The following is a 19,215-nucleotide window of genomic DNA, read 5'->3' as shown; positions in this document are numbered from 1 at the left end:
TCTCTACTGCGGTATGACAGTACTGTAGCTCCCTAACACCTTTTCCTTAGTAAGAAGAAACCAAAGACCAGAAGCCTATAAGACTGTTCCCTCCAAGAAAAAAAACAAAGACAAGATAACAGAGAACCAGACTCAAGATCTGTTCATTTCGAGATGCCTGGACACACTGCATTTGAAAAACTGAAGGGCATAGGCACTAGGAAATACAAACAGAGGAAGACAGTTCCAGTGTTGACTTGTTTCATACATGAAGGACTGGGAGCAACGATTAACTCTTGCATTAAAGAGTTGGACAGAAAAAGGTGCTACGGACCTGCTGCAGTGGTGGAGGGATGCAAGCAGACAGTTCATTGGAGCAGTGACCATTGAAGTGGCTAATATGCTTTTGCATAGTCAGCCTAAGAAGTGACGACAGAGTATCCTGAAGATTTTGGTTAACGATAATACACATACTTTTCCTTATATCTTTACAAGGTGAAACCTATTATGTGAAACTGTTACAGAAAACAATAAGTAAAGGCCAGATTACTGGTACATTTAGAAAATGTAGGAAACAGTTCGTTAGTTACGATATTAGAAAATCCTAAATGGAACTAATTGAAATTTCAGAAGTATCGCTGAGGGACACTCAAGGAATAATTTATGAAGTTCAAATTTTGTATGGTAACATGCAATAACTTTTTTGTGGCGTAGGACTGAAAAGAAAAGGGCTTCAAAATGAGTCATCGTTATTTATACAATAATTTCCGTTACAATACTAAGGAATAATTTCAGGTCATTTATTTCCGTTTCTGTTGTCTTCATGGACGACGACAGAAAGCTGGAATGCGGCATTAATTGGCTATTTTAAATGTTTCGATCAAAAAGTTCGAAAGGAGACAACTATTACTCAAAGGCATGCAGTTATTACACTGCATTTGACCAGTTTTCCATTAAGAAAAATCTTTGGAAGATTTACCATAAGCCAGAGGACTATCAGTGAATGAAATATAAAGAGAGAACCTAGACACTTTGTCGAGAGAGTTCCTTGGAGAATGCCAACTTGTGTCATAGCCTGGTATCCTCAGTGTTTATACGATGGGCGGGAGTAATAAAATGCAGAGGTTCATAAGCAAATCACTGAGTTCAGAATTTCCAAATCAGCATTTTCGGTGAAGCAGGACAGCGGTTTATTAAAAAAGAAGGATAGTACAGATTTAAAGATAGAGCAAAAGGTGTTTGCTTTTGCATTGCAGGAGTTTCTAAACTCATGTTCTGTTCCTCTTTATTGTCTAGTGTAAGAGAAAAGGGTAAAATCTGTCATACCTCCTTCTAACCGAAAATAATTTTGCATTAATTGGGAATAAAGTAGCTAATTATAATTATTACTAGAGATCCCCCAAGGGGGAAATCACACCAGCCGCGAGCCGAAACATATCTAGCGCGGCTCGGAATATGACCTTGACCTTGATCTACTTTCACCAATTTCGAACTCGTAGGAATTTTCATGCCTACCAAACACTTGTAAAATTTTTTGATTGTATCTTGAGTAGATGGGAAGTTATCATACAAACCGACACACAGATAGACAGAAAAAATGAAAACAATACTCAGATTATCAACCGTACTACACACCTGTATTTTTGTGATACCTTGAGCGGTTGCGAAGTTATCGTGGTAACGACAGACTGACCTTGATCTACTTTCACCAATTTCGAACTCGTGATTTTTTTTCCCCCCTACTACACACGTGTAAAATTTCGTGATGACATCTTTAGCGGTTGCGAAGTTATCGTGCTAACACACACACATACACACACACACACACACACACACACACACACACACACAAAATGAAAACAATACCAGCTTCGCTATCACGACTGGTAATAAGCAAGGGGAAGACAAGGAGTGAAAGGCAGAATGGTCTTTCTGCGGCGGCGGCAAGTGGGGTATCGTTTCTAAGAATAATTTCATTGTTGTGGCATCCATGTTGCTATATCATGACCACAGCATTTGAAAATAGGGTAGTGTATTGCAGTCACAAGAATTTTCCTTAACTGGACTTCGAAACCAGGGCATCTGTATTTGAAATTCTGGGAAGCAAATACATCAGGAACATTGAGTTATGCTGGGCGCCGCGCGCCGAGTATTCACTCAAATCGGAAAAAGTATGTGTTAACTTCTATTATATCACTGCCTCATGTTATTCATTTTACATGATTCTTAGCGTGATATAATACTGTATTTCATTCGATATGACGTGATGATGGCACAGACGTTATACTTGATATTCATTTCGTTTTCACTAAACGTATGTCAGTGCAGAGCTACCGAAGCAATCTGAAACTCTGCCATCACTTCTTGGGGCCACTGTATGTTAGCTGCGTAGAGCATGGCGGTACTGGAAGGACTTTCATAACATGAAACACGACAGTAGGGTATAATAAAGAAAATAAGTCACTTAGAAAAAGGCATTAGGGAGCTTCCTTACCCGAGAAGAATACGAGACTGTATGACTGCAGGTATTTTTATGGCATATCTGTGCGTCCCCAGGCAGAGCAACAACTACGAGTGAATGCTCGTCCATTTTGAGAATATATTGTCTAACAGTTAATTTCGACACTCTTGGCAATATATAAATCTACAAAGAAAAACTGTAGGTGGCAATTTGCGGAAGTGCCAAAGTGTTATCGAAATGTAAGAAGTTGAACAGTTTAACATCTTCGCTACGGAAGGTGGGAGTCTTACCTAATCTGAATGAAAGCCTGTCGGTAGTAACGACAAATTACAATAATGCTCCTCCTACTACATACAAAAATCAGTGCTTCTCAGCAGTCCACTTTAAGGTCTCTCCCAAGTGGAATAAAATGTCATGATGAAGTAAAAAAAAAAATAATGACAATAAATAAAGTAATATTGTCCTGAAAGAGATGGCATAATCCTAATCCAGGTAGCCTAATCTTGCACATATTTTGCTATTAAAAAGGTCCAGGTATCTCTATAAACAGGCACCTTAATCACGCTAGGTTGGCCACAAACAAACTGCCGTTGTTTTACCTTGTCCTTCACCATCTGGCTGCCTCTTCAGCTCAGCCCATCCTCACTCATATACCTCATATACGTTCCCATCCCACCATATGCAAAACACATGTTGCAAAAGATGAAACTGCATTGAACTGAAGGACTCTGAAAGCGATCTTTTAAAAATTTCCACAGTACGTATTCCTCTCTCTCTCTCTCTCTCTCTCTCTCTCTCTGCCACACACATCAGGATAAATATTGCTATAAAAAGTCAATGGAATGTCACAATAATGCTCTATATGTTCCCCCGCACACAGCATGACGGAAAGAGTTATGTTCCTCAGTATTTTTTACGTTGACATTTCAGTTAATTTCGTACTTCGCGTTTTTTTTTTTTTTTTTTTTTTTTACAACAGAAAATGTTTATGTTTTTTCGTATATCATTGTCAATGCAAGCGAAGCGAGTAAGAAAATCAGCCGAAATTTAGTGAGTAAACTTCTTGTCCAAAATCTCTTGTAATTTTCCAACGCCAGAGGAACACAAAAACTTTATCTTCATTGAACCAATCTTGGCACGTCATGTACTTTGAAACTGTTGTGGAATTTGTCTTCGAGAGGTACAGTCAGGGAAAGTTCCCCATTACTTACTTATCGAAACACTGGTGTGAGACGGGTGAATGTGAAGCATTAGCCAGACCACATGTGTCTGGTAACTGTGAGTGTGAAGGGGGGGGGGAGGCGGGGGACTGGAGGCAGAGGAGGGTTTGGTGATAGGTTGGAAATCACGTGTAAGTCTCCAGTGTGTGACTTGGACGGCGTGTTTGAGTTAATTTAGTAAGGACATGACAATATTTTACTAGCATTTTATTTAAAAAATAAAGTAGATGTCTGTAGAGTTAGTGTTGTCAGGAAAGGTATGGAAGTTTGCTGGATTCGGACAGAGGTGTGAATGCTTTCATTTCCTCTCGACTTTAACATGAGACTTTTCCCCGGGAGATAATTCGTAACGATATAACGTATATTTACATTTTGTGTTAAGACGAAAACAAATTTGTTTAATTATTTATCCTCTGTCATCCCACTATAAACATTTCCAGTGTTATTCTGGTGATCATTCATCTCGAACTTAGAGTCTAGGTTAGTGTGTGAGAATAATAATAATTAAATAAAAAAAGAACTATATGAGCGATTAACAGATTTTCCGTTTTCCTTTAGATAGAATGGCATGGTAAGTCCTAATTATAAGATCAGTCTCTGTAACTATCCTTCCTATCGAACATTACAAAACGAAGGCAAAGAAGTATACCTTTGACGGTAAACATGTATTATATATACAGTAATGCAGAAAGACACAGAGAACAGTGTGATACCATACAAACAACATACCGCTTTTGCACTTTAAGAATACGTCGGACGCATTATCATTGGCTATTGATACTGTGACGTGAGCAACTCTCCAAACCCTCCCCACCCCCGGCCACCCTCCCTCCCACTCACAGTTACCAGACATATGGGTCTGGCTGCTGCTTCGTGACTATTCGTCGACCACCAATGCTCCGAACAGTGGGTAATGCGGAACTTTCCCTGACTGTACAAGAATTTTTTTTTTTTTTTTTTTTTTCAAGAAAGTCAACTATACCCGAAAAGCGTCGAAACCGTCTCTTGTAAGCAACATCAAGAGCACAAAAAAGTGTGTGTGTGTGTGTGTGTGTGTGTGTGTGTGTGTGTGTGTGTGTGTGTGTGTGAAGAAAATTATTTGAAAATGTGATGGCTAATGACATGACGGCAGCCGGTGCAGAGTTAAGTCGTTAGCCAGCTTCAATATTAAGCTGGCAACTTCAAGAGGGAAAATCATCACTGCTCTCTGTGCCTGAACTCTTCATACTTTTACCAAAATTTGCAGCCACAGAAGAGAAAGTGGAAGTTAATAATAAAAATAATAAATCACTGTACAGCTCCGGACAGATGAAACGGCTACACCCCATCCACCAGCGACTTGGTTTGGGTCTCAGTGGTTCTGGTAACAGTTGCAGGTGGAGGGAGGGGGGATGTGGGAGGGTGAGGAGGGGAGAAATGTGGGCGGAGTTATATAGGGGGTAGTGTGGGAGGGTGAAGAAGCAGCACAGTCTGGCTGGTGGGAGGGGGAGACGAATGGTTGGGTAGCGGAGACGAGAGTCTGCTGGAGGGTAAGACAGGTGAGTGTGATTAGATGAAAAGAAATTACAAAAAAATGAATTATTATAATATCTGCTGCATATATTGCATTTTATCTACTAAATAAAAACACTGTCTATTATTCACCACTGTATTTGGGTATCCTACTCATTATTATTATCCTTTGGATATTAGGCAATAAATAAAGATATTGGACGGTCTTTCGGACCCGAACCAATTTTTTCATAACTTTTTTCTTCAGCTATTTCCGTATTCCTATTATCCCTCGTGCTTGAAGTCCCCCTTTTTATCACTTTCTCCTACGCCCTACATTTTTTTTAGGCATAAGGCAGTTTAACTTTCTCTTTAAATAACCATATTTGTCAACAAATATTACTTTCATTAATCTATTTAATTACCTGTTTTCTTTCAATATGCATTTGTCTAATAATGGGTGTTACACCTTAATTGGCGCCGCTTTTGACGTTTTGAATAAATTTGGTCAAAATTTACGCATATATTGCAGTCTCTCTCAAGTAGGCTGGCAACCTCACACATCCTCCCCCCTGCTTTCTCCTTCTCTCGCTACCCGTTCCCTCCTTTCCTTTTGTAGTTCTGTTTATCTATTCTTTCTCATATTTTTAACCTCATTCCTTTTTAGTGCCATAGGAATTTCTCCCTTATCACCTACAGTCCTACTACATGAAAGTGGAAAAAACTGCCATCGGGAAAAGAATAACTGGAAATTTATAGCGAAGGTTACGATATTAGTTATTTAGAATGAAAGTGTTGGCAGATACGCATTCTTGACGTGATTATCACAGACACAGCATTTCGCCTTCATAGAACAGAAGGACTATAGGTTTCATGCATTACCTCCTTACGTCCAGCATTACTGTGCAGAACGCCATGTATAACACATTAAGGACCACAAGGACAGTACTGTTAGTCATCGTGATTCTCATGAATCTCTCCATAGGCTATTGAAAACAGTGCTTTATGCTCAACTTCAGAATTATGTTCTCATCATGGCAATGATAGGCAAAGATAATAAAAACAATATATACAACCAAATTATCATTTATTATACAACAAAGCTCAAACTGCCTCCGTGCTGCAGTCTCAACGGTGTAACCAGCTCACACAATCACATGTAACCTGAAGAAATTAAATACATGATCCTCTGTTCATGGCAGGAAACCTAACGACTTCGCATAGTGTCATGTGGCACAAGTTTGTCCTCTAACTACTATTTTATTTGTTTCTACAGGTAAACAAAAAGTCATTATTTTTTTTTACTGTTTCTAAAGAATAACCAGACATGACAATTAATTCACATGTCAGTATGCCACTGTCTCAGTTGACGGAGAGGATCTACCTGATTCGGTTAGAATCATTCATCTCAGCATATACTGACAAAACATGGAACTGGTGGTCTGCCCTGAGTAACGGTGTTTATTGCAGTCCATAGAAAATACAAGTGAACCACAGTCGTTTCTTGTTGATGTATAAATATCCATGTGTTTGTGGTGTATTAGTCATTATGGCGTTATTCTCACCCCGGTACTCCATGTCTGAGTTTCAGGAAGTGGGTGAAGAGGTGGCCAGTTACGAGGATACTATCTGTTTGATAAATTTGAGCTCTATGCATCCTCCATACTATGCCACGAACCGGATCCCTCATAAGAAACACCAAGGTCACCTTCTTCCTGGCATACAGTCTAGAGTATTCATCAAGCTTCAATTTACGAAGAAGAAACACTTCTGATACAGTCTGTGGTATAAATTAGTTCGCTTTACAAATACCCTTCCGTCACAGCAAGATTTACTCTATCAGGACAGATTATCATTACTATATCATACTTATCACGTAATATAGACGATAAGGATATCTCTCTACCCATTTATCAATTTATATTAGTTTTATCATCTACCGAAATGTTCCGAGACGCAATAACGGCGACATGCAGATCAATAAAAATTATTGTCAATAAACGGGGTCTTGAATTATTACTGTCCATTAGAATTTACTTCAGGTAGAGAAAATTTTCCTTTCATCTCGTTTCCTTGCGATAATTATCACAGTCGTCATCCCTGTTATTCCCTTAAGCGCTACGACATGGCATCATCCATATATATATATATATATATATATATATATATATATATGATCAGGTATTTATTTTTTTTCAGGTAGCACGGAGGCAGTTTGAGCTTTGTTGTATAATAAATGATAATTTGGTTGTATATATTGTTTTTATTATCTTTGCCTATCATTGCCATGATGAGAACATAATTCTGAAGTTGAGCATAAAGCACTGATTTCAATAGCCTATGGAGAGATTCATGAGAATCACGATGACTACCAGTACTGTCCTTGTGGTCCTTAATGTGTTATACATGGCGTTCTGCACAGTAATGCTGGACGTAAGGAGGTAATGCATGAAACCTATAGTCCTTCTGTTCTATGAAGGCGAAATGCTGTGTCTGTGATAATCACGTCAAGAATGCGTATCTGCCAACACTTTCATTCTAAATAACTAATATCGTAACCTTCGCCATAAATTTCCAGTTATTCTTTTCCCGATGGCAGTTTTTTCCACTTTCATGTAGTAGGACTGTAGGTGATAAGGGAGAAATTCCTATGGCACTAAAAGTTTGTAAGAAGGAATGAGGTTAAAAATATGAGAAAGAATAGATAAACAGTACTACAAAAGGAAAGGAGGGAACGGGTAACGAGAGAAGGAGAAAGCAGGGGGGAGGATGTGTGAGGTTGCCAGCCTACTTGAGAGAGACTGCAATATATGAGTAAATTTTGACCAAATTTATTCAAAACGTCAAAAGCGGCGCCATTTAAGGTGTAACACCCATTATTAGACAAATGCATATTGAAAGAAAACAGGTAATTAAATAGATTAATGAAAGTAATATTTGTTGACAAATATGGTTATTTAAAGAGAAAGTTAAACTGCCTTATGCCTAAAAAAAATGTAGGGCGTAGGAGAAAGTGATAAAAAGGGGGACTTCAAGCACGAGGGATAATAGGAATACGGAAATAGCTGAAGAAAAAAGTTATGAAAAAATTGGTTCGGGTCCGAAAGACCGTCCAATATCTTTATTTATTGCCTAATATCCAAAGGATAATAATAATGAGTAGGATACCCAAATACGGTGGAGAATAATAGACAGTGTTTTTATTTAGTAGATAAAATGCAATATATGCAGCAGATATTATAATAATTAATTTTTTGTAATTTCTTTTCATCTAATCACACTCACCTGTCTTACCCTCCAGCAGACTCTCGTCTCCGCTACCCAACCATTCGTCTCCCCCTCCCACCAGCCAGACTGTGCTGCTTCTTCACCCTCCCACACTACCCCCTATATAACTCTGCCCACATTTCTCCCCTCCTCACCCTCCCACATCCCCCCTCCCTCCACCTGCAACTGTTACCAGAACCACTGAGACCCAAACCAAGTCGCTGGTGGATGGGGTGTAGCCGTTTCATCTGTCCGGAGCTGTACCATGAATTATCCCCTGTGGCGGGGGAGACACAACCTGGCCACACTATGGGGTGGTACTACTACTCTGCGGCCAGGTTGTGTTAGGAAGAATACTGCCACCGTATTCCCTGCGTGTCGTAAAAGGCGACTAAAGGGGACAGGGTGAGGGGACTAGGGACCCCCTCCTCTGTTTTTTAGTTCCTAGAAAGAGACAGGCCAGAGAAAGGGATGGGGGATGGAGTTATCCCCGTACCCTGAAGATTGGGTCTATGAATGTGCGTGGATGTGGTACGATTGAGGCTAAAAGGGAGGAGATTGGGAGAATGTTTGTGAGAAAAAGTTGGATGTGTTAGCTTTGAGTGAAACGAAGATGAAAGGGAAGGGGGAGTCTATGTTTGGAAGTGTGAATGGAAGATTGTCAGGTGTTGATAGAGGAAGGGCAAGAGAAGGTGTGGCCTAGTTAGTGAGTCCGGAAGTAGAGCAATGTGTGATTGAATGGAAGGAGGTGTCATCGAGACTGATGTGAGTGAAAGCGAAATTTGAACGTGAGTTGTGTGTGTTTGTGAGTGCATATGGGCCTGGTAGTGAAAGAGATGAACAAGAGAGGGAGTCTTTCTGGAATGATGTCGATGAGTGTCTGCAGAGTTTTGGAGCGAATGTGAATGTGGTAATGATGGGAGATCTGAATGCTAGAGTGGGAAATGTAGCAGTTGAAGGCGTAGTTGGTATGCATGGTGTGCCTGGAAGAAATTAAAATGGGGAACGAATGATAGTGATGTGTGTTGAGCGAGAGATGGTGATTGGGAATACGCTGTTTGAGAAGAAAGATATTTATAAGTATACATGGGTGAGGCAGGAGGGTGGAAGGGTTGTTGATAGAGCTTTGTTGGACTATGTGGTTGTGTCTAGGAATGTAATAGGAAGATTGTTGGATGTGAGAGTTCTGAGAGGGGAGGGTGGAGGTATGTCTGACCACTACCTGGTGGAGGGAAAGTTAAGAGTAGGTAAGAGATGGGTGAGAGCTAGGAGGGTTAGGTGTAGCAGGGAAGTTTTGAAAGTGAGTGAGTTGGATAAAAGAAAGGAAAAGATAGAGTATCAGGAGAAATTGAAAGATGAGTGGAACGCAGTGAAAGATCGGGAAAATGGCAGCATGGAGGAGGAATGGCAGTTGTTTAAGAGTGCTGTGGTGGGGCATGCAGAAGAGGTGTGTGGTGTGAGACGTGTGGGTGGTGGTGTAAGAAAAGGAAGTGAATGGTGGTGCGAGGAAGTAAGTATGGCTGTGGCTGAGAAGAGACGTGCATATGAAGTGTGGCTGCAGAGGAAGGATGAGATGTCATATGAAAGGTATAAGGAAAAGAGAAATAGAGCGAGAAGGGCTGTGCGTGATGCTAAAGTGGCAGCAGATGAGAGGTGGGGTAGGCAGCTGACAGAGAATTTTCAACAGAATAAGAAAATGTTTTGGAAGGAGGTGAAAAGGGTGCGAAAGGGAGAGTCTGGGAAGGAAGAACGAGTAAAAGCAGAGGATGAAAGGATATTAATTGAGATGGATACAGTAAGGAAGAGATGGGCAAAGTATTTTGAAAGATTGTTAAATGTACAGGAGGAAAGGGTGGCTGAGATTGTGGCGGATGGAAGGGTGCAAGGAATAAATGTGTTGGGAGAGTTAAATGATTCTTTGATCACGAAGGAGGAAGTGGAGAAGGCAGTAAAGGAGATGAAAACAGGGAAAGCTGCAGGTATGGATGGGTGTGCTGTGGAATGCCTGAAAGGTGGTGGAGTGACTATTGTTGACTGGTTAGTAAGATTGTTGAATGTGTGTTTTGTGAAAGGTATGGTGCCAGTTGACTGGGCAAGTGCTTGTGTGGTCCCGTTGTATAAAGGCAAGGGTGATAAGTATGAATCTACTAGCTTTAGGGGTATAAGTCTGTTGAGTGTTGTAGATAAGGTGTATGGTAGAGTGTTAATTATGAGAGTTACAGAGGGTACAGAGGGAGTGATTGGTGATGAGCAGTGTGGCTTCAGGAGAGGGAGAGGATGCGTTGATCAGGTGTTTGCTGTGAGACAAGTGTGTGAAAAGTATTTAGCGAAAGGCAAGGATGTGTTTTGGGCATTTATGGATTTAGAGAAAGCATATGATAGATTTGACAGGGAGGCTTTGTGGACGGTTTTAAGATTGTATGGACTTGATGGTAGGTTACTAAAAGGGATGAATAGTTTTTATGTAAATAGTAGAGCGTGTGTAAGAGTGGGAAATGCTGTGAGTGATTGGTTTCCTGTGAGAGTGGGGCTGCGACAGGGATGTGTGATGTCGCCTTGGTTGTTTAATATTTACATGGATGGTGTTGTAAGGGAGGTGAATGCAAGAGTTTTAGGTGGAGGTCTGAGTCTGGTGAATGTTGATGATGGAGAGTGGAATCTGAAGCAGCTGCTGTTTGCAGATGATACTGCACTGGTGACTGATTCAGAGGAGAGATTGAGACAGTTGGTAGAGGAGTTTGGAAGGGTGTGTGAAAGGAGGAAATTGAAAGTAAATGAGAATAAGAGTAAAGTGATGAAGTGTACGAGGTTGATAGATGGTAGGGGGATGAATATAGTTTTGAATGGTGAGTTGCTTGAGAAGGTAGATTGTTTTAAATATCTAGGGTCACATGTTGCTGTGGATGGAAGAATAGATGCAGAAGTGAAGTTTAGAATAAATGAAGTAGGAAAGGTGCTGGGAGGAATGAAAAAAGTGTTTAAATGTCGTTCGCTTAGAATGGATGTAAAGAGAAGGCTGTATGAGGGTGTTGTGGTACCGACTGCGTTATATGGGGCTGAAACATGGAATATGGGTGTAGCAGAGAGGAAAAGTTTGAATGTAATGGAGATGAGGTGTCTGAGGAGTATGTGTGGAGTGACGCGTATGAATCGGGTGCGAAATGATGAAGTGCGAAGGAGAACTGGAGTTGTTCGGGAGATGGCTGGTAGAGTTGAGCAGGGGGTGTTGCGATGGTTTGGGCATATGGAGAGAATGGAAAATGAGCAATTGGTGAAAAAGATAACTAGATCTGATGTGAGAGGTGTAAGGCTGAGAGGAAGACCACGAATAGGATGGATGGACAGTGTGAAGAGAGCGCTGGATGCGAGAGGGATGTCTGTTGAGCAAGGAAGAGTGGCTGTGCGTGACAGAAATGGAGAGAAATTGTGAATGAATAAGTGATGACGCAGCCCTGAGGGGATATTGTCTCGCATTTGGTCTGATCAGCTAGTCAGGTCAGGTGCGGGTAAGGGGATGGGTCTGTTATGATGTGGCAGGGGTAAACCAGTTCTGCTGTCGGGCCCTGCTGCGGATGTCACTGATTGCATTGCGCAGTTGACCCTTGTGCGGTGTGATGCGGTGAGGATCTGTCCCTTCTCCCCTTTGGAGCTAAGATGCGAATGAATGTGTTTGAATGGATGAGTAAATGGGGAGTGTGTCGTCCTGTCTCGGCTACCTCCCTTTCCTTGGGGGAAGCAGCCTAGGTATATAGATAGATAGATAGACCATGAATTAAATAAAAGATGCAGCAAATTTATTAAACTTTTCATTTCAAAAGATGCAGACTTAATTTAAAGGGACCAGCAGCTTGCAGTGAATGCAGCTGTGATGAAAATGTTTTGGCAGCGGCAATCAGTAAGGTATTTAAGTAGCTACTTTTCTTACATCTAGTATGTCTGTATGTTGGACCCATCACTACGGGATGCTAGACGTAATCGCACTAAAGGGGTCACTGGGGATTGCTTCAAAACTCTACAGCGTCTCTCCAGTGTGTATATTTAGGCCCGTATTCTCGTTGGGTAAGGAGGCTCCCTAACACCTCAGTCTTAACTATTTATTTTCCAAATTAATATCCCCTGGTTTGCTTCTTATGTCTTTTCAGTATCGACATAGATTGCATGAATAACACACAAGAATATAGTAACGGCGCAGAATTAGAAATAAAACGATAAGAAAGCGGTGTTACTAAACTTCCTAACCGTACTAGAATACCGTCCTTAGATACTAATGATCATAGTAACTTGTGTAGGTCCCTTCCCCAATGGCAGTTCTCCACAACATGATCTTGAGCTTCATTTTCTGCTCAGTCACCTTGCCTGGAGATCTAGAGACATTATTTCCTTTGTCTTTCTACATTTTTTTTTTTTCAAGGGAACACATTTACCAGCTACTTCGTTCTTGCCAACTCTTCGTCACCATCAGGTCTTCAGCTTCAAATTCTCTCAAATCTTACCTATGTCCATTATAGTTATTCTTCTGTGTCTACATTTCCCTTTGTCTGTACCTTCCTTTTCTTCCCCATCCTCTCCCTCCATCTCCTTTTGCTTCTCCTTCTCCCCCTTCTAATCCATACACTTCTCCTCCTCCTCCTTCCCCTCCTAATCCATTTGCTTCTCCTCCTCCTCCCCCTCCAATCCATTTGCTTCTCCTCCTCCTCCTCCTCCTCCTCCTCCCTCATCGTCGATATATCTTCCAATCCATTTCACCCGCTCTCTCCCTTTTACGTTCATTTCCCACTTTCCCTGTCCCACTGACGTTCACATACCAATATTCTCTCTCTCTCTCTCTCTCCATGCCTTCCTTTTTCCTTCATTCTATTCCCCTCCATCCTGCTGTTTTCTCTTTTTTTTATTCTTTAGCATTTTCTTCTTTTGCTTCGTCTTGCGTTTGTTTTTTCTATCATTTGTCGTCCTTTTCCTTCCTTCTGAGTTCCTTTCCTTTCCATCATCTGAATGAGTAAACTCTTAATGTGCTTCTTTCTCTTCCTCTTTCCTTATTTCTGTTCCTTCCTCCCTCCGTCCTTCCTTCTCTCCCTCTCCTACCCGTTCCTACGTTCTCTAGTCCCTTAGTATTCTTTCTTTATTGGATTCTCTTTCGCTTTTCCCGACCCCTCTTGTTTCTCTGCATTATCTTGTTTCTGCTTCATTTCAGAGTCCAATTGATTCTTGTTTCCTCCCTCCCTCTTTCTATCTTTTTCTCCGCTCTTCACTGCTATACTGCCGTGAGTTTTAGGTACCCACAAGCGACAGTGTTAATGAGCAACTTTAATTATGTGGTTGACAGACTGAGTGACACCTCATCATTAAAGCAGCCATATTGGTCCAGTAGGGAAGGGGTGGATGTGGCCTGTGTCGGAGTGGTCAAGTCTTCGGGTGTTCGGGTCGGACCACAAACAACAGTTATTCTAGCCAACTCAAAGCCAGACCTAGACCCGACTCAGTACCCAGTGCTGCCTTGACCAATGAGTAACGTGACATGGTGATTATTTGCACCAATATTAAAATGCAACTTGAGAAACTATATATTTAAGGGCGATAAAGAACCTTGCTTCACAGCTGTCTCGAGCCTTGACGTACACTTGACAACAAAAGTCTTGCACAGCTCAAAATCGTAGTTAAACCCTGAAGCATCTGCGGTTCGAGCATTACTGCTACTACCACTATCCTTTGATTCATTCCTTGACCCTCAGATGCTTCAGGGTCTAAGTACGATTATGAACTGCTCAGGACTTTTGGTGTTGAGTGTACATTTCAGATCTCTCCCTTCCCATCCTCCATTACTTTATATCTTCCAGCTCCAGCTGCTCTTCTTTCTCCTTTTCATTTTCCGTTCCTGCCTCCTTTTTTCCCCTTTGCCCATTTTACACACCTTGTCTCTTTGCAATCTTCGCCCCCCTGCATTTCTCCTTCTGTTTTCATAAATATCTCCAGTTCCCCAGATAACCCCAATTCTCCAACTTTCTTTCTCTATCCCTCCCTCACTCCATCCATATCTCCCTCTCCCATCCCCCTTTCTCCTCTATTCATCTCTTCTCAGTACCAGTTCCTTGTCCATTTTCCTTCTCTTCCTCTCTCCCTTTCTTAGTTCCTCCAGCCCCCCTTCCTCCCTCTTTGTGTCTGTTATTCCTTTTTCTGTCTCCCTCTTCTTCCACATTAGGCTGCCTTTCCTGTCCCATCCCTTCTTCTTCCTCCCATCTCCTAGACTCTCCAACCAATTTTCTTTCTATTTCCAACCCTCTCTTACATCATCTCGTTCATCTTCCTCCGTCCCCAACCTCGTTTTGCCTCTCTCGCTCCTTCCGTGTCTGTCTATTGTCCCTCCGTGGTGACTGAGTCAGCAATATAACCAAAACTTTAACTCCAGTGTCACACACGCACCTCTGATCTTTTATCACCACACACACACACACACACACACACACACACACACATATATATATATATATATATATATATATATATATATATATATCCAGGGGCAGGATCCCACTGCTACCTGGCGTGTCCCTGGGTGGTGGATAGGGGAAGGCCTTGTAGATATACAAGGTACCGTCCTAGACGGCGCTGACCATGGGACTCCCTATAGATATATAGGGCTCCACTGAATATAACGAATAAGGTGGCAGATAAAATTACATCTCACCAGAAACTACAGTATGTGGCAGGTAGGTGAGATTATTTGCCACAATCCTCCCAACCAAACATGACTTATATTGCTAAGTATTTGATGGGCGTTCCTGTTGGATCATCATCTATTAAAGGTCCAACCGCTCTGCCTCCTGTGCTTACGGGCAGTGTGCCACCGAAAGTGAGCAGGCACTGTTTTGACAAGTTAGAGACTGGGATAGTAAACACTCTTAAATCCTTGAAGATCTATACATACAATGTAAGAAGCCTCGCTGAAGATTACAAACTTGATAACTTAATAGCTGAACTGGAAAACATTAGTTGGGATATTGTAGGTTTGAGTGAGACCCACATAAAAGAAGAAAAAGTAATTCAGCTCGATGACAGTGGCCACTTATTTTACTACAGAGGAAGGGAAAATGAAAGAGCTAGTGGTGTAGGATTTCTAATTAACAGAAATCTTGCAGACAACATTGTTAAATTCAGCAGTGCCTCTGACAGAGGAGCAGTGGTTGTAATTAGACTGTGCAAAAAATATACCCTGAAAGTGATACAAGTATATGCACCAACTTCTCGAGCTCAGATGAAGAAATTGAAACATTCTATGATGACATCTCCCAGATTATGGAAGAAGAAAATACCACCTATACTATATTCATGGGAGACGTCAATGCAGAAGTTGGAAAATCAAAAAATGGAGAAGCGTGTATGGGAAAATTTGACGTGGGAGAAAGGAACGAAAGAGGAGAAATGTTGGTAAACTTTGCAGAAATGTTGAACATGAGAATAATGAACACATTCTTTCACAAAAGAACAGGGAGAAAGTGGACCTGGAGAAGCCCAAATGGAGAAACAAAGAATGAAATCGACTTCATTATAGCAAATAAGAATAACACAATCACAAATGTCACAGTTGTCAACAAAGTAAATATTGGAAGTGACCATAGAATGGTGGGTAACACAGCATGATTCAATTTCAAAAGTGAAAGAAAGAAGATGATTAAAGACAAAAAGATATGCCCAATAAAAGTCAGCAAAAACAAAGCAGCTTTTCAGTTGGAAATAAGGAACATATTTCAGGCTCTCAGTAATGCTGAATGTGACATTGATGAGCTGAATGACAAACTAACAAAAGTGCTAAAAGAATCAGCGGAGGTAGTAGGAAAACCTAATACAACCAAAGCCGGGAAGTATTCAGAAAAGACACTTTTGCTTATGAGAAAAAGAAAGGTAATGAAAGTAAAAACAAAGAAAGATGAAATAGAACGAGCGGAATTAAATAAGCTTATCAACAAAAGACAAAGAGAAGAAAAAAGAAAGAGAAACATGGATCAAATCAAAGAAACCATCAAAAAAGGAAAAAGTTTGAAACAGGTCCGAAATAAAATGGCACTTGGAAAGCAACAAATTACATCACTAAAAGACCAAAACGGTGAAGCCAGTAAATGCAGAGATATGATGCTGAAGAGAGTTGAAGAATTTTACAAAGAACTGTGTGCATCAAAGACAGTAGTACCAATAGCTAACTTTTCTGTTGACACAAGTGAAATACTTGAGGTAACACCAGACGAAGTAAATATTTCTCTTAAAAATATGAAAAGAGGGAAGGCTCCAGAAGATGGAATAGTAGCAGATTTACTGTTGGATGCAGGAGCAGAAGTACAAAACAGGCTTGCTCACTTATTTACCCAATGTATCAAACAAGAAAATTCCCAAAACATGGTGTAATGCAATTGTTATTCTACTTTATAAAAAAGGCGACTCAAAAGACCTTAGTAACTATAGACCCATTAGCTTGCTATCAGTCATTTACAAACTTTTCACTAAAGTCCATACAAACAGAATAGCTACAAATCTGGAGGAAAACCAACCTCGTGAACAGGCAGGATTCCGAAGCGGGTACTCGACTACTGATCATCTGCACACAATGAATCAGCTAATTGAGAAAACTATAGAATATAATAAACTACTGTGCTTAGGTTTTGTTGATTACGAAAAGGGTTTCGACTCAGTGGAGCACATAGCAATTATAAATTCATTGCGAGAACAAGGAGTGAATGAGAACATTGTAAAACTGCTCGAAAACATATATAAAGAGGGAACTGCTACAGTTAAAATACATAAGGACTCAGAGAAAATTAAGATTGAGAAGGGCGTGCGTCAGGGAGATACAGTTTCACCTAAGTTATTTACAGCATGCCTAGAAAGTATTTTCAGAAAGCTAGACTGGGAAAACAAAGGAGTAAACATAGATGGAGAAAAGCTAAACCATTTAAGATTTGCAGATGACATTGTCCTAATCTCAGAAAAAGCAGAGACATGGCAAGAAATGTTAAATGACCTGAACAGAGAAAGTCTCAAAGTAGGGCTAAAGATGAACCGGAGTAAAACTAAAGTAATGTTTAATCCTTAAACACCAAAGAGCGTCATAAGAAAAAGTGGAGAAATTCTTGAAGAAGTTGAGGAGTACAATTACCTGGGACAAATACTAAAATTAACGAAAGATAATGATAGCGAAATAAAAGGACGCATTACAATTGGATGGAAAGCTTTCGGTAAACATAGAAACATTAGGAAAAATAGCTTGCCAGTTTGTATGAAACGAAAAGTATATAACGAATGTATAATTCTAGCTATGACTTATGGTTGTGAGACTTGGAAACTGACAAAATCGATGGAAAATGAATTAATTCGTTCTCAGAGAGTAATGGAAAGGTCAGTGTTGGGAATATCTTTAAGAGACAGGAAAAGATCAACTTGGGTGAGACAGCAGACTAAAGTCAAAGATATTATAGAAGTTATAAAAGAACAGAAATGGAGGAGGGCAGGCCATGTAGCAAGAACAAGGGATAATCGATGGAGCAAGAGGTTGACTGACTGGACACCAAGAGATGGTAAGCGTAGCAGAAAAAGGCCAGACAGGAGGTGGAGAGATGAGATAGAGAAATTTGCAGGGAAAACGTGGCAAAGATTGGCTCAGTCAAGGAATTCGTGGAGAAGGTTAGGGGAGGCCTTTGTTCAGCAGTGGACTTGTAATGGCTGTTGATAATGATGATGATGATATATATATATATATATATATATATATATATATATATATATATATATATATATATATATATATATAAATAGAAAAATAGATAGATAGATAGAGATAACTGAGTACTAGCAATCATAAATCAGATTGTGGTTACCCTACTGTGTGGCTGGAGGGATATAGTTGCTCATGCAGACACTTGTGCTCACACAAACCATCTCAACTACAATCAGAACCTTTGGCTTAGTCGTGGAAAGCAAACTCATCTCTACGGGATAAAGTACCTCAACATCAGACACTTTGATGGTGAGTATGTGGGACTTCCCTTCACCTCGGAGTTAGTATTATGACGCAGAATATCTATCAGAGGAAGGACTGAACTTGTGTGATTAAATAAGTAGGGTGTAAATGAAATAACAGACAAAAACGCCTTGATTTAAGTGTGATGCAGACTCCTGAAAAGCTGTTCTTTTAATCTATCTCTCCTTCCTTTTCTATTCTTTTCATCCAAATATTCATTTCCCTGTTTCCTTCCCGTCACGGCCAATGGGATGATCTGCAGGACCCAAGCTACCCATGACTGGAGAGAGAGAGAGAGAGAGAGAGAGAGGTGCTTGATATATCCCTGTGCTTGTAACTCTCCACCACCAGGCAGCACCCACAGTATTTCATCCAGGTTTAACTGAAAGAAAAACTCCCTGAAAACTGTCATGACTCACCTTTAAAGTTTCGAGCCATCTCAGTCCACCTTCCTGCGTTCGCTCCCTTTCATCTTAGTTTTTATTTTATATTACTTATTATTACGAAAAGTCTTTCCTGTCTTAACAAGTATTCTCAATCATTCATGCATAAAAAGTCAACTCTGGAACTCACTTTTTCATGTCCATATTTCCCTCAGTTCAAGACCTCTTTTATAGGGGCAATTTGCCTAGATATTGCAAAATGAACGGATCTTGATTTTGGTTCCTTTCAGATTTTAATGAAAAAATGCAGACTAGCAGTTTTTGCTTATACTTTCCATAAAAAATAATCCAGTTGTCTCGCGGCTGCAGGATTAATTGCATAAGGTGTCGTTGTAGTGAATGGCTTAATGA

The sequence above is a fragment of the Coenobita brevimanus genome, chromosome 3 (assembly GCF_032717465.1).
Source record: "Coenobita brevimanus isolate Jiangsu-jjx chromosome 3, ASM3271746v2, whole genome shotgun sequence".
In the NCBI taxonomy this organism is placed as follows: domain Eukaryota; kingdom Metazoa; phylum Arthropoda; class Malacostraca; order Decapoda; family Coenobitidae; genus Coenobita; species Coenobita brevimanus.
Note: the sequence above shows the minus strand (reverse complement) of the source record.